The sequence below is a fragment of the Oncorhynchus kisutch genome, unplaced genomic scaffold (genome assembly GCF_002021735.2).
Source record: "Oncorhynchus kisutch isolate 150728-3 unplaced genomic scaffold, Okis_V2 scaffold2305, whole genome shotgun sequence".
Taxonomy (NCBI): domain Eukaryota; kingdom Metazoa; phylum Chordata; class Actinopteri; order Salmoniformes; family Salmonidae; genus Oncorhynchus; species Oncorhynchus kisutch.
In genome coordinates, this window is record NW_022264250.1 from 18,762 (window position 1) to 32,180 (window position 13,419).

The 13,419-nt window shown below is 41.4% G+C and overlaps 12 non-coding genes across 12 annotated transcripts; all 12 read right to left on the minus strand.

Moving 5' to 3' along the window:
* Positions 1–895: 895 nt before the first annotated feature.
* On the minus strand, positions 896–967 carry trnat-cgu (transfer RNA threonine (anticodon CGU)). The gene has a single exon. It is a non-coding gene; the product is annotated as a tRNA-Thr (tRNA).
* A 448-nt stretch (positions 968–1,415) lies between these two features.
* On the minus strand, positions 1,416–1,487 carry trnaa-ugc (transfer RNA alanine (anticodon UGC)). Its single transcript has one exon. It is a non-coding gene; the product is annotated as a tRNA-Ala (tRNA).
* A 1,220-nt stretch (positions 1,488–2,707) lies between these two features.
* Positions 2,708–2,779, minus strand: trnat-cgu (transfer RNA threonine (anticodon CGU)). The gene has a single exon. It is a non-coding gene; the product is annotated as a tRNA-Thr (tRNA).
* Positions 2,780–3,227: 448 nt separating this feature from the next.
* On the minus strand, positions 3,228–3,299 carry trnaa-ugc (transfer RNA alanine (anticodon UGC)). The gene has a single exon. It is a non-coding gene; the product is annotated as a tRNA-Ala (tRNA).
* A 1,221-nt stretch (positions 3,300–4,520) lies between these two features.
* trnat-cgu (transfer RNA threonine (anticodon CGU)) lies at positions 4,521–4,592 on the minus strand. The gene has a single exon. It is a non-coding gene; the product is annotated as a tRNA-Thr (tRNA).
* A 448-nt stretch (positions 4,593–5,040) lies between these two features.
* trnaa-ugc (transfer RNA alanine (anticodon UGC)) lies at positions 5,041–5,112 on the minus strand. The gene has a single exon. It is a non-coding gene; the product is annotated as a tRNA-Ala (tRNA).
* Positions 5,113–6,333: 1,221 nt separating this feature from the next.
* Positions 6,334–6,405, minus strand: trnat-cgu (transfer RNA threonine (anticodon CGU)). Its single transcript has one exon. It is a non-coding gene; the product is annotated as a tRNA-Thr (tRNA).
* Positions 6,406–6,853: 448 nt separating this feature from the next.
* On the minus strand, positions 6,854–6,925 carry trnaa-ugc (transfer RNA alanine (anticodon UGC)). Its single transcript has one exon. It is a non-coding gene; the product is annotated as a tRNA-Ala (tRNA).
* Positions 6,926–8,146: 1,221 nt separating this feature from the next.
* trnat-cgu (transfer RNA threonine (anticodon CGU)) lies at positions 8,147–8,218 on the minus strand. Its single transcript has one exon. It is a non-coding gene; the product is annotated as a tRNA-Thr (tRNA).
* Positions 8,219–8,668: 450 nt separating this feature from the next.
* Positions 8,669–8,740, minus strand: trnaa-ugc (transfer RNA alanine (anticodon UGC)). Its single transcript has one exon. It is a non-coding gene; the product is annotated as a tRNA-Ala (tRNA).
* Positions 8,741–9,960: 1,220 nt separating this feature from the next.
* Positions 9,961–10,032, minus strand: trnat-cgu (transfer RNA threonine (anticodon CGU)). The gene has a single exon. It is a non-coding gene; the product is annotated as a tRNA-Thr (tRNA).
* A 448-nt stretch (positions 10,033–10,480) lies between these two features.
* On the minus strand, positions 10,481–10,552 carry trnaa-ugc (transfer RNA alanine (anticodon UGC)). Its single transcript has one exon. It is a non-coding gene; the product is annotated as a tRNA-Ala (tRNA).
* Positions 10,553–13,419: the final 2,867 nt, after the last annotated feature.

Here is a 13,419-nt window from a genome sequence, read left to right on the forward strand (position 1 = left end):
GAACAAATAAGCGCATATTCAATAACAAAATAGCCAGTGGTTCTGGCGACGAATATGTAGCGAGGGCCAGCCGACTAGAGCATACAGGTCGCAGTGGCCATATCAAGACAATTGACCTTTTCTTTACACTGTTGTGATGAAAGTACATTCCCATAATATCAGCTATCTACCATAAATGTTGAACATGGATTGAAACCATGTGCTTCAGTTAACAAAAACAGATGACATTTTACATCTTTTTCATTCTTAGAATGTCAACATTGTGGAAAGTGGGAGTTGTGCAAAAGCTAATTTAACAAGTGAATACTCTCAAAAGACAAGTTGGGGAATACTGTAGGACAGCAAACATGTAAAGTGGCTCTATCGTAGAGATACTTCCCCTTAAAATAATAGTTGTGTTCAAATATTGATACAACATGATTTTTCTACAAAGTCCTCCAATGAATCTAAATTTCCATGGAATTGGATGTCTTTTCTATAAAGGCAAGGATGGGATTTGAACCCATGGTCTTCGGTTTAAAAGAACGACACCTTTATTATACCAGGTAAGCCAGTTAAGAACAAGTTCTCATACACAACTGCGACCTGGCGAAGATAAAGCAAAGCAGTGCAATTCATTTGCAATCTGGACGCGGAGGGGTGAACATCTCCTGCTCTGACTGCAGCTGGAAGGGACTGCTGTGCGAGGACTAGGCCGCCTGTGAGTGCTTTGATAAGGCGGAGCTTTACCTAGCCTAGACTTACAGATGACCTGGAGCCAGTGGTTCTGGCGACGAGTTACACATGGAACAAACTAGCGCACAGTCAATAACAAAATAGTAGGGATTTGTTTTTTAAAGGCAATAAATATGCCATAGAATCTAAATTTCCATGGAATTGGATGTCTTTTCTTTAAAGGCACGGATGGGATTTGAACCCATGGTCTTCCGTTTACGAGACCGACGCCTTACCACTTGGCCACCATGCCCCTATATACTGCAATATATATATATATCAACATTCTGGAAAGTAGTAATTGTGCAAATGTGAATTTGGCACACAAACTCAGTGGAGAAAGGACCTCATACATATATAGCATGCACTCCCCCTCTGAGCTTCCATCCCATTTAATTTGCAGATAAAATGCAATATCAATACAATGTACTTTATATATACACCACTCCATTGAAACTACAATGAGATGATAGCAGCAATTCTTAAAACAGGTACGGAGAGGGATCGAAAACATGAACTTCAGTTTTTGAAAATGATGCCATAAAAGTTGGCAACCATGCCACTTCTGTTCTATAAATGTACTAACAGGGATTGAACGCATGTTCTTCAGATTAAAAGACAAAATGATTTAGCACATCTCTGTTTCCTGCTTAGAATTTCAACATTGTGGAAAGTAGAAGTTGGGTCTTTGCAAAAAATCATGGAGAAGCTGGGGATTGAACCTAGGACCTCATACATGCAAAGCATGCACTCTACCACTGAGCTACACCCCCTTTCTGGGAACAAAAAAATGGTTTCTTATTTTATTACATTTCAACTTTATTATACCAGGTAAGCCAGTTAAGAACAAGTTCTCATACACAACTGCGACCTGGCCAAGATAAAGCAAAGCAGTGCAATTCATTTGCAGTCTGGACGCGGAGGGGTGAACATCTCCTGCTCTGACTGCAGATGGGCATCTCCTGCTCTGACTGCAGCTGGAAGGGACTGCTGCGCGAGGACTAGGCTGCCTGTGAGTGCTTTGATAAGGCGGAGCTTTACCTAGCATAGACTTACAGATGACCTGGAGCCAGTGGTTCTGGCGACGAGTTACACATGGAACAAATAAGCGCATATTCAATAACAAAATAGCCAGTGGTTCTGGCGACGAATATGTAGCGAGGGCCAGCCGACTAGAGCATACAGGTCGCAGTGGCCATATCAAGACAATTGACCTTTTCTTTACACTGTTGTGATGAAAGTACATTCCCATAATATCAGCTATCTACCATAAATGTCGAACATGGATTGAAACCATGTGCTTCAGTTAACAAAAACAGATGACATTTTACATCTTTTTCATTCTTAGAATGTCAACATTGTGGAAAGTGGGAGTTGTGCAAAAGCTAATTTACCAAGTGAATACTCTCAAAAGACAAGTTGGGGAATACTGTAGGACAGCAAACATGTAAAGTGGCTCTATCGTAGAGATACTTCCCCTTAAAATAATAGTTGTTTTCAAATATTGATACAACATGATTTTTCTACAAAGTCCTCCAATGAATCTAAATTTCCATGGAATTGGATGTCTTTTCTATAAAGCCAAGGATGGGATTTGAACCCATGGTCTTCGGTTTACAAGACCGACACCTTTATTATACCAGGTAAGCCAGTTAAGAACAAGTTCTCATACACAACTGCGACCTGGCGAAGATAAAGCAAAGCAGTGCAATTCATTTGCAGTCTGGACGCGGAGGGGTGAACATCTCCTGCTCTGACTGCAGCTGGAAGGGACTGCTGTGCGAGGACAAGGCCGCCTGTGAGTGCTTTGATAAGGCGGAGCTTTACCTAGCCTAGACTTACAGATGACCTGGAGCCAGTGGTTCTGGCGACGAGTTACACATGGAACAAACTAGCGCACAGTCAATAACAAAATAGTAGGGATTTGTTTTTTAAAGGCAATAAATATGCCATAGAATCTAAATTTCCATGGAATTGGATGTCTTTTCTTTAAAGGCACGGATGGGATTTGAACCCATGGTCTTCCATTTACGAGACCGACGCCTTACCACTTGGCCACCATGCCCCTCTATACTGCAATATATATATATATCAACATTCTGGAAAGTAGTAATTGTGCAAATGTGAATTTGGCACACAAACTCAGTGGAGAAAGGACCTCATACATATATAGCATGTACTCCCCCTCTGAGCTTCCATCCCATTTAATTTGCAGATAAAATGCAATATCAATACAATGTACTTTATATATACACCACTCCATTGAAACTACAATGAAATGATAGCAGCAATTCTTAAAACAGGTACGGACAGGGATCGAAAACATGAACTTCAGTTTTTGAAAATGATGCCATAAAAGTTGGCAACCATGCCACTTCTGTTCTATAAATGTACTAACAGGGATTGAACGCATGTTCTTCAGATTAAAAGACAAAATGATTTAGCACATCTCTGTTTCCTGCTTAGAATTTCAACATTGTGGAAAGTAGAAGTTGGGTCTTTGCAAAAAATCATGGAGAAGCTGGGGATTGAACCTAGGACATCATACATGCAAAGCATGCACTCTACCACTGAGCTACACCCCCTTTCTGGGAACAAAAAAATTGTTTCTTATTTTATTACATTTCAACTTTATTATACCAGGTAAGCCAGTTAAGAACAAGTTCTCATACACAACTGCGACCTGGCCAAGATAAACGCAAAGCAGTGCAATTCATTTGCAGTCTGGACGCGGAGGGGTGAACATCTCCTGCTCTGACTGCAGATGGGCATCTCCTGCTCTGACTGCAGCTGGAAGGGACTGCTGCGCGAGGACTAGGCTGCCTGTGAGTGCTTTGATAAGGCGGAGCTTTACCTAGCATAGACTTACAGATGACCTGGAGCCAGTGGTTCTGGCGACGAGTTACACATGGAACAAATAAGCGCATATTCAATAACAAAATAGCCAGTGGTTCTGGCGACGAATATGTAGCGAGGGCCAGCCGACTAGAGCATACAGGTCGCAGTGGCCATATCAAGACAATTGACCTTTTCTTTACACTGTTGTGATGAAAGTACATTCCCATAATATCAGCTATCTACCATAAATGTCGAACATGGATTGAAACCATGTGCTTCAGTTAACAAAAACAGATGACATTTTACATCTTTTTCATTCTTAGAATGTCAACATTGTGGAAAGTGGGAGTTGTGCAAAAGCTAATTTAACAAGTGAATACTCTCAAAAGACAAGTTGGGGAATACTGTAGGACAGCAAACATGTAAAGTGGCTCTATCGTAGAGATACTTCCCCTTAAAATAATAGTTGTGTTCAAATATTGATACAACATGATTTTTCTACAAAGTCCTCCAATGAATCTAAATTTCCATGGAATTGGATGTCTTTTCTATAAAGGCAAGGATGGGATTTGAACCCATGGTCTTCGGTTTACAAGAACGACACCTTTATTATACCAGGTAAGCCAGTTAAGAACAAGTTCTCATACACAACTGCGACCTGGCGAAGATAAAGCAAAGCAGTGCAATTCATTTGCAGTCTGGACGCGGAGGGGTGAACATCTCCTGCTCTGACTGCAGCTGGAAGGGACTGCTGTGCGAGGACAAGGCCGCCTGTGAGTGCTTTGATAAGGCGGAGCTTTACCTAGCCTAGACTTACAGATGACCTGGAGCCAGTGGTTCTGGCGACGAGTTACACATGGAACAAACTAGCGCACAGTCAATAACAAAATAGTAGGGATTTGTTTTTTAAAGGCAATAAATATGCCATAGAATCTAAATTTCCATGGAATTGGATGTCTTTTCTTTAAAGGCACGGATGGGATTTGAACCCATGGTCTTCCATTTACGAGACCGACGCCTTACCACTTGGCCACCATGCCCCTCTATACTGCAATATATATATATATCAACATTCTGGAAAGTAGTAATTGTGCAAATGTGAATTTGGCACACAAACTCAGTGGAGAAAGGACCTCATACATATATAGCATGTACTCCCCCTCTGAGCTTCCATCCCATTTAATTTGCAGATAAAATGCAATATCAATACAATGTACTTTATATATACACCACTCCATTGAAACTACAATGAAATGATAGCAGCAATTCTTAAAACAGGTACGGACAGGGATCGAAAACATGAACTTCAGTTTTTGAAAATGATGCCATAAAAGTTGGCAACCATGCCACTTCTGTTCTATAAATGTACTAACAGGGATTGAACGCATGTTCTTCAGATTAAAAGACAAAATGATTTAGCACATCTCTGTTTCCTGCTTAGAATTTCAACATTGTGGAAAGTAGAAGTTGGGTCTTTGCAAAAAATCATGGAGAAGCTGGGGATTGAACCTAGGACATCATACATGCAAAGCATGCACTCTACCACTGAGCTACACCCCCTTTCTGGGAACAAAAAAATTGTTTCTTATTTTATTACATTTCAACTTTATTATACCAGGTAAGCCAGTTAAGAACAAGTTCTCATACACAACTGCGACCTGGCCAAGATAAACGCAAAGCAGTGCAATTCATTTGCAGTCTGGACGCGGAGGGGTGAACATCTCCTGCTCTGACTGCAGATGGGCATCTCCTGCTCTGACTGCAGCTGGAAGGGACTGCTGCGCGAGGACTAGGCTGCCTGTGAGTGCTTTGATAAGGCGGAGCTTTACCTAGCATAGACTTACAGATGACCTGGAGCCAGTGGTTCTGGCGACGAGTTACACATGGAACAAATAAGCGCATATTCAATAACAAAATAGCCAGTGGTTCTGGCGACGAATATGTAGCGAGGGCCAGCCGACTAGAGCATACAGGTCGCAGTGGCCATATCAAGACAATTGACCTTTTCTTTACACTGTTGTGATGAAAGTACATTCCCATAATATCAGCTATCTACCATAAATGTCGAACATGGATTGAAACCATGTGCTTCAGTTAACAAAAACAGATGACATTTTACATCTTTTTCATTCTTAGAATGTCAACATTGTGGAAAGTGGGAGTTGTGCAAAAGCTAATTTAACAAGTGAATACTCTCAAAAGACAAGTTGGGGAATACTGTAGGACAGCAAACATGTAAAGTGGCTCTATCGTAGAGATACTTCCCCTTAAAATAATAGTTGTGTTCAAATATTGATACAACATGATTTTTCTACAAAGTCCTCCAATGAATCTAAATTTCCATGGAATTGGATGTCTTTTCTATAAAGGCAAGGATGGGATTTGAACCCATGGTCTTCGGTTTACAAGAACGACACCTTTATTATACCAGGTAAGCCAGTTAAGAACAAGTTCTCATACACAACTGCGACCTGGCGAAGATAAAGCAAAGCAGTGCAATTCATTTGCAGTCTGGACGCGGAGGGGTGAACATCTCCTGCTCTGACTGCAGCTGGAAGGGACTGCTGTGCGAGGACAAGGCCGCCTGTGAGTGCTTTGATAAGGCGGAGCTTTACCTAGCCTAGACTTACAGATGACCTGGAGCCAGTGGTTCTGGCGACGAGTTACACATGGAACAAACTAGCGCACAGTCAATAACAAAATAGTAGGGATTTGTTTTTTAAAGGCAATAAATATGCCATAGAATCTAAATTTCCATGGAATTGGATGTCTTTTCTTTAAAGGCACGGATGGGATTTGAACCCATGGTCTTCCATTTACGAGACCGACGCCTTACCACTTGGCCACCATGCCCCTCTATACTGCAATATATATATATATCAACATTCTGGAAAGTAGTAATTGTGCAAATGTGAATTTGGCACACAAACTCAGTGGAGAAAGGACCTCATACATATATAGCATGTACTCCCCCTCTGAGCTTCCATCCCATTTAATTTGCAGATAAAATGCAATATCAATACAATGTACTTTATATATACACCACTCCATTGAAACTACAATGAAATGATAGCAGCAATTCTTAAAACAGGTACGGACAGGGATCGAAAACATGAACTTCAGTTTTTGAAAATGATGCCATAAAAGTTGGCAACCATGCCACTTCTGTTCTATAAATGTACTAACAGGGATTGAACGCATGTTCTTCAGATTAAAAGACAAAATGATTTAGCACATCTCTGTTTCCTGCTTAGAATTTCAACATTGTGGAAAGTAGAAGTTGGGTCTTTGCAAAAAATCATGGAGAAGCTGGGGATTGAACCTAGGACATCATACATGCAAAGCATGCACTCTACCACTGAGCTACACCCCCTTTCTGGGAACAAAAAAATTGTTTCTTATTTTATTACATTTCAACTTTATTATACCAGGTAAGCCAGTTAAGAACAAGTTCTCATACACAACTGCGACCTGGCCAAGATAAACGCAAAGCAGTGCAATTCATTTGCAGTCTGGACGCGGAGGGGTGAACATCTCCTGCTCTGACTGCAGATGGGCATCTCCTGCTCTGACTGCAGCTGGAAGGGACTGCTGCGCGAGGACTAGGCTGCCTGTGAGTGCTTTGATAAGGCGGAGCTTTACCTAGCATAGACTTACAGATGACCTGGAGCCAGTGGTTCTGGCGACGAGTTACACATGGAACAAATAAGCGCATATTCAATAACAAAATAGCCAGTGGTTCTGGCGACGAATATGTAGCGAGGGCCAGCCGACTAGAGCATACAGGTCGCAGTGGCCATATCAAGACAATTGACCTTTTCTTTACACTGTTGTGATGAAAGTACATTCCCATAATATCAGCTATCTACCATAAATGTCGAACATGGATTGAAACCATGTGCTTCAGTTAACAAAAACAGATGACATTTTACATCTTTTTCATTCTTAGAATGTCAACATTGTGGAAAGTGGGAGTTGTGCAAAAGCTAATTTAACAAGTGAATACTCTCAAAAGACAAGTTGGGGAATACTGTAGGACAGCAAACATGTAAAGTGGCTCTATCGTAGAGATACTTCCCCTTAAAATAATAGTTGTGTTCAAATATTGATACAACATGATTTTTCTACAAAGTCCTCCAATGAATCTAAATTTCCATGGAATTGGATGTCTTTTCTATAAAGGCAAGGATGGGATTTGAACCCATGGTCTTCGGTTTACAAGAACGACACCTTTATTATACCAGGTAAGCCAGTTAAGAACAAGTTCTCATACACAACTGCGACCTGGCGAAGATAAAGCAAAGCAGTGCAATTCATTTGCAGTCTGGACGCGGAGGGGTGAACATCTCCTGCTCTGACTGCAGCTGGAAGGGACTGCTGTGCGAGGACTAGGCCGCCTGTGAGTGCTTTGATAAGGCGGAGCTTTACCTAGCCTAGACTTACAGATGACCTGGAGCCAGTGGTTCTGGCGACGAGTTACACATGGAACAAACTAGCGCACAGTCAATAACAAAATAGTAGGGATTTGTTTTTTAAAGGCAATAAATATGCCATAGAATCTAAATTTCCATGGAATTGGATGTCTTTTCTTTAAAGGCACGGATGGGATTTGAACCCATGGTCTTCCATTTACGAGACCGACGCCTTACCACTTGGCCACCATGCCCCTCTATACTGCAATATATATATATATATCAACATTCTGGAAAGTAGTAATTGTGCAAATGTGAATTTGGCACACAAACTCAGTGGAGAAAGGACCTCATACATATATAGCATGCACTCCCCCTCTGAGCTTCCATCCCATTTAATTTGCAGATAAAATGCAATATCAATACAATGTACTTTATATATACACCACTCCATTGAAACTACAATGAAATGATAGCAGCAATTCTTAAAACAGGTACGGACAGGGATCGAAAACATGAACTTCAGTTTTTGAAAATGATGCCATAAAAGTTGGCAACCATGCCACTTCTGTTCTATAAATGTACTAACAGGGATTGAACGCATGTTCTTCAGATTAAAAGACAAAATGATTTAGCACATCTCTGTTTCCTGCTTAGAATTTCAACATTGTGGAAAGTAGAAGTTGGGTCTTTGCAAAAAATCATGGAGAAGCTGGGGATTGAACCTAGGACCTCATACATGCAAAGCATGCACTCTACCACTGAGCTACACCCCCTTTCTGGGAACAAAAAAATTGTTTCTTATTTTATTACATTTCAACTTTATTATACCAGGTAAGCCAGTTAAGAACAAGTTCTCATACACAACTGCGACCTGGCCAAGATAAAGCAAAGCAGTGCAATTCATTTGCAGTCTGGACGCGGAGGGGTGAACATCTCCTGCTCTGACTGCAGATGGGCATCTCCTGCTCTGACTGCAGCTGGAAGGGACTGCTGCGCGAGGACTAGGCTGCCTGTGAGTGCTTTGATAAGGCGGAGCTTTACCTAGCATAGACTTACAGATGACCTGGAGCCAGTGGTTCTGGCGACGAGTTACACATGGAACAAATAAGCGCATATTCAATAACAAAATAGCCAGTGGTTCTGGCGACGAATATGTAGCGAGGGCCAGCCGACTAGAGCATACAGGTCGCAGTGGCCATATCAAGACAATTGACCTTTTCTTTACACTGTTGTGATGAAAGTACATTCCCATAATATCAGCTATCTACCATAAATGTCGAACATGGATTGAAACCATGTGCTTCAGTTAACAAAAACAGATGACATTTTACATCTTTTTCATTCTTAGAATGTCAACATTGTGGAAAGTGGGAGTTGTGCAAAAGCTAATTTACCAAGTGAATACTCTCAAAAGACAAGTTGGGGAATACTGTAGGACAGCAAACATGTAAAGTGGCTCTATCGTAGAGATACTTCCCCTTAAAATAATAGTTGTTTTCAAATATTGATACAACATGATTTTTCTACAAAGTCCTCCAATGAATCTAAATTTCCATGGAATTGGATGTCTTTTCTATAAAGCCAAGGATGGGATTTGAACCCATGGTCTTCGGTTTACAAGAACGACACCTTTATTATACCAGGTAAGCCAGTTAAGAACAAGTTCTCATACACAACTGCGACCTGGCGAAGATAAAGCAAAGCAGTGCAATTCATTTGCAGTCTGGACGCGGAGGGGTGAACATCTCCTGCTCTGACTGCAGCTGGAAGGGACTGCTGTGCGAGGACTAGGCCGCCTGTGAGTGCTTTGATAAGGCGGAGCTTTACCTAGCCTAGACTTACAGATGACCTGGAGCCAGTGGTTCTGGCGACGAGTTACACATGGAACAAACTAGCGCACAGTCAATAACAAAATAGTAGGGATTTGTTTTTTAAAGGCAATAAATATGCCATAGAATCTAAATTTCCATGGAATTGGATGTCTTTTCTATAAAGGCACGGATGGGATTTGAACCCATGGTCTTCGGTTTACGAGACCGACGCCTTACCACTTGGCCACCATGCCCCTCTATACTGCAATATATATATATATCAACATTCTGGAAAGTAGTAATTGTGCAAATGTGAATTTGGCACACAAACTCAGTGGAGAAAGGACCTCATACATATATAGCATGTACTCCCCCTCTGAGCTTCCATCCCATTTAATTTGCAGATAAAATGCAATATCAATACAATGTACTTTATATATACACCACTCCATTGAAACTACAATGAAATGATAGCAGCAATTCTTAAAACAGGTACGGACAGGGATCGAAAACATGAACTTCAGTTTTTGAAAATGATGCCATAAAAGTTGGCAACCATGCCACTTCTGTTCTATAAATGTACTAACAGGGATTGAACGCATGTTCTTCAGATTAAAAGACAAAATGATTTAGCACATCTCTGTTTCCTGCTTAGAATTTCAACATTGTGGAAAGTAGAAGTTGGGTCTTTGCAAAAAATCATGGAGAAGCTGGGGATTGAACCTAGGACCTCATACATGCAAAGCATGCACTCTACCACTGAGCTACACCCCCTTTCTGGGAACAAAAAAATTGTTTCTTATTTTATTACATTTCAACTTTATTATACCAGGTAAGCCAGTTAAGAACAAGTTCTCATACACAACTGCGACCTGGCCAAGATAAACGCAAAGCAGTGCAATTCATTTGCAGTCTGGACGCGGAGGGGTGAACATCTCCTGCTCTGACTGCAGATGGGCATCTCCTGCTCTGACTGCAGCTGGAAGGGACTGCTGCGCGAGGACTAGGCTGCCTGTGAGTGCTTTGATAAGGCGGAGCTTTACCTAGCATAGACTTACAGATGACCTGGAGCCAGTGGTTCTGGCGACGAGTTACACATGGAACAAATAAGCGCATATTCAATAACAAAATAGCCAGTGGTTCTGGCGACGAATATGTAGCGAGGGCCAGCCGACTAGAGCATACAGGTCGCAGTGGCCATATCAAGACAATTGACCTTTTCTTTACACTGTTGTGATGAAAGTACATTCCCATAATATCAGCTATCTACCATAAATGTCGAACATGGATTGAAACCATGTGCTTCAGTTAACAAAAACAGATGACATTTTACATCTTTTTCATTCTTAGAATGTCAACATTGTGGAAAGTGGGAGTTGTGCAAAAGCTAATTTAACAAGTGAATACTCTCAAAAGACAAGTTGGGGAATACTGTAGGACAGCAAACATGTAAAGTGGCTCTATCGTAGAGATACTTCCCCTTAAATAATAGTTGTGTTCAAATATTGATACAACATGATTTTTCTACAAAGTCCTCCAATGAATCTAAATTTCCATGGAATTGGATGTCTTTTCTATAAAGGCAAGGATGGGATTTGAACCCATGGTCTTCGGTTTACAAGAACGACACCTTTATTATACCAGGTAAGCCAGTTAAGAACAAGTTCTCATACACAACTGCGACCTGGCGAAGATAAAGCAAAGCAGTGCAATTCATTTGCAGTCTGGACGCGGAGGGGTGAACATCTCCTGCTCTGACTGCAGCTGGAAGGGACTGCTGTGCGAGGACTAGGCCGCCTGTGAGTGCTTTGATAAGGCGGAGCTTTACCTAGCCTAGACTTACAGATGACCTGGAGCCAGTGGTTCTGGCGACGAGTTACACATGGAACAAACTAGCGCACAGTCAATAACAAAATAGAGGGATTTGTTTTTTAAAGGCAATAAATATGCCATAGAATCTAAATTTCCATGGAATTGGATGTCTTTTCTTTAAAGGCACGGATGGGATTTGAACCCATGGTCTTCCATTACGAGACCGACGCCTTACCACTTGGCCACCATGCCCCCTCTATACTGCAATATATATATATATCAACATTCTGGAAAGTAGTAATTGTGCAAATGTGGAATTTGGCACACACAACTCAGTGGAGAAAGGACCTCATACATATATAGCATGCACTCCCCCTCTGAGCTTCCATCCATTAATTTGCAGATAAAATGCAATATCAATACAATGTACTTTATATATACACCACTCCATTGAAACTCAATGAAATGATAGCAGCAATTCTTAAAACAGGTACGGAAGGGATCGAAAACATGAACTTCAGTTTTTGAAAATGATGCCATAAAGTTGGCAACCATGCCACTTCTGTTCTATAATGTACTAACAGGATGAACGCATGTTCTTCAGATTTAAAAGACACAATGATCTACGCAACAATCTCTGTTCTCTCCTGTTAGAATTTTCAACATTGTGGAAAGTAGAAGTTGGGTCTTTGCAAAAATCATGGAGAAGCTGGGGATTGAACTAGGACCTCATACATGCAAAGCATTGCACTCTACCACTGAGCTACACCCCCTTTCTGGGAACAAAAAATAGTTTCTTATTTATTACATTTCAACTTTATTATACCAGGTAAGCCAGTTAAGAACAAGTTCTCATACACAACTGCGACCTGGCCAAGATAAAGCAAAGCAGTGCAATTCATTTGCAGTCTGGACGCGGAGGGGTGAACATCTCCTGCTCTGACTGCAGATGGGCATCTACCTGCTCTGACTGCAGCTGGAAGGGACTGCTGCGCGAGGACTAGGCTGCCTGTGAGTGCTTTGATAAGGCGGAGCTTTACCTAGCATAGACTTACAGATGACCTTGAGCCAGTGGTTCTGGCAGACGAGTTACACATGGTAACAACTAAGCGCATATTCAATAACAAATAGCCAGTGGTTCTGGCGACGAATATGTAGCGAGGGCCAGCCGACTAGAGCATACAGGTCGCAGTGGCCATATCAAGACAATTGACCTTTTCTTTACACTGTTGTGATGAAAGTACATTCCCATAATATCAGCTATCTACCATAAATGTCGAACATGGATTGAAACCATGTGCTTCAGTTAACAAAAACAGATGACATTTTACATCTTTTTCATTCAAAAGCTAATTTAACAAGTGAATACTCTCAAAAGACAAGTTGGGGAATACTGTAGGAGCAGCAAACATGTAAAGTGGCTCTATCGTAGAGATACTTCCCCTAAAATAATAGTTGTGTTCAAATATTGATACAACATGATTTTTCTACAAAGTCCTCCAATGAATCTAAATTCCATGGAATTGGATGTCTTTTCTATAAAGGCAAGGATGGGATTTGAACCCATGGTCTTCGGTTTACAAGAACGACACCTTTATTATACCAGGTAAGCCAGTTAAGAACAAGTTCTCATACACAACTGCGACCTGGCGAAGATAAAGCAAAGCAGTGCAATTCATTTGCAGTCTGGACGGAGGGGTGAACCTCCTGCTCTGACTGCAGCTGGAAGGACTGCTGTGCGAGGACTAGGCCGCCTTGTGAGTGCTTTGATAAGGCGGAGCTTTACCTAGCCTAGACTTACAGATGACCTGGAGCCAGTGGTTCTGGCG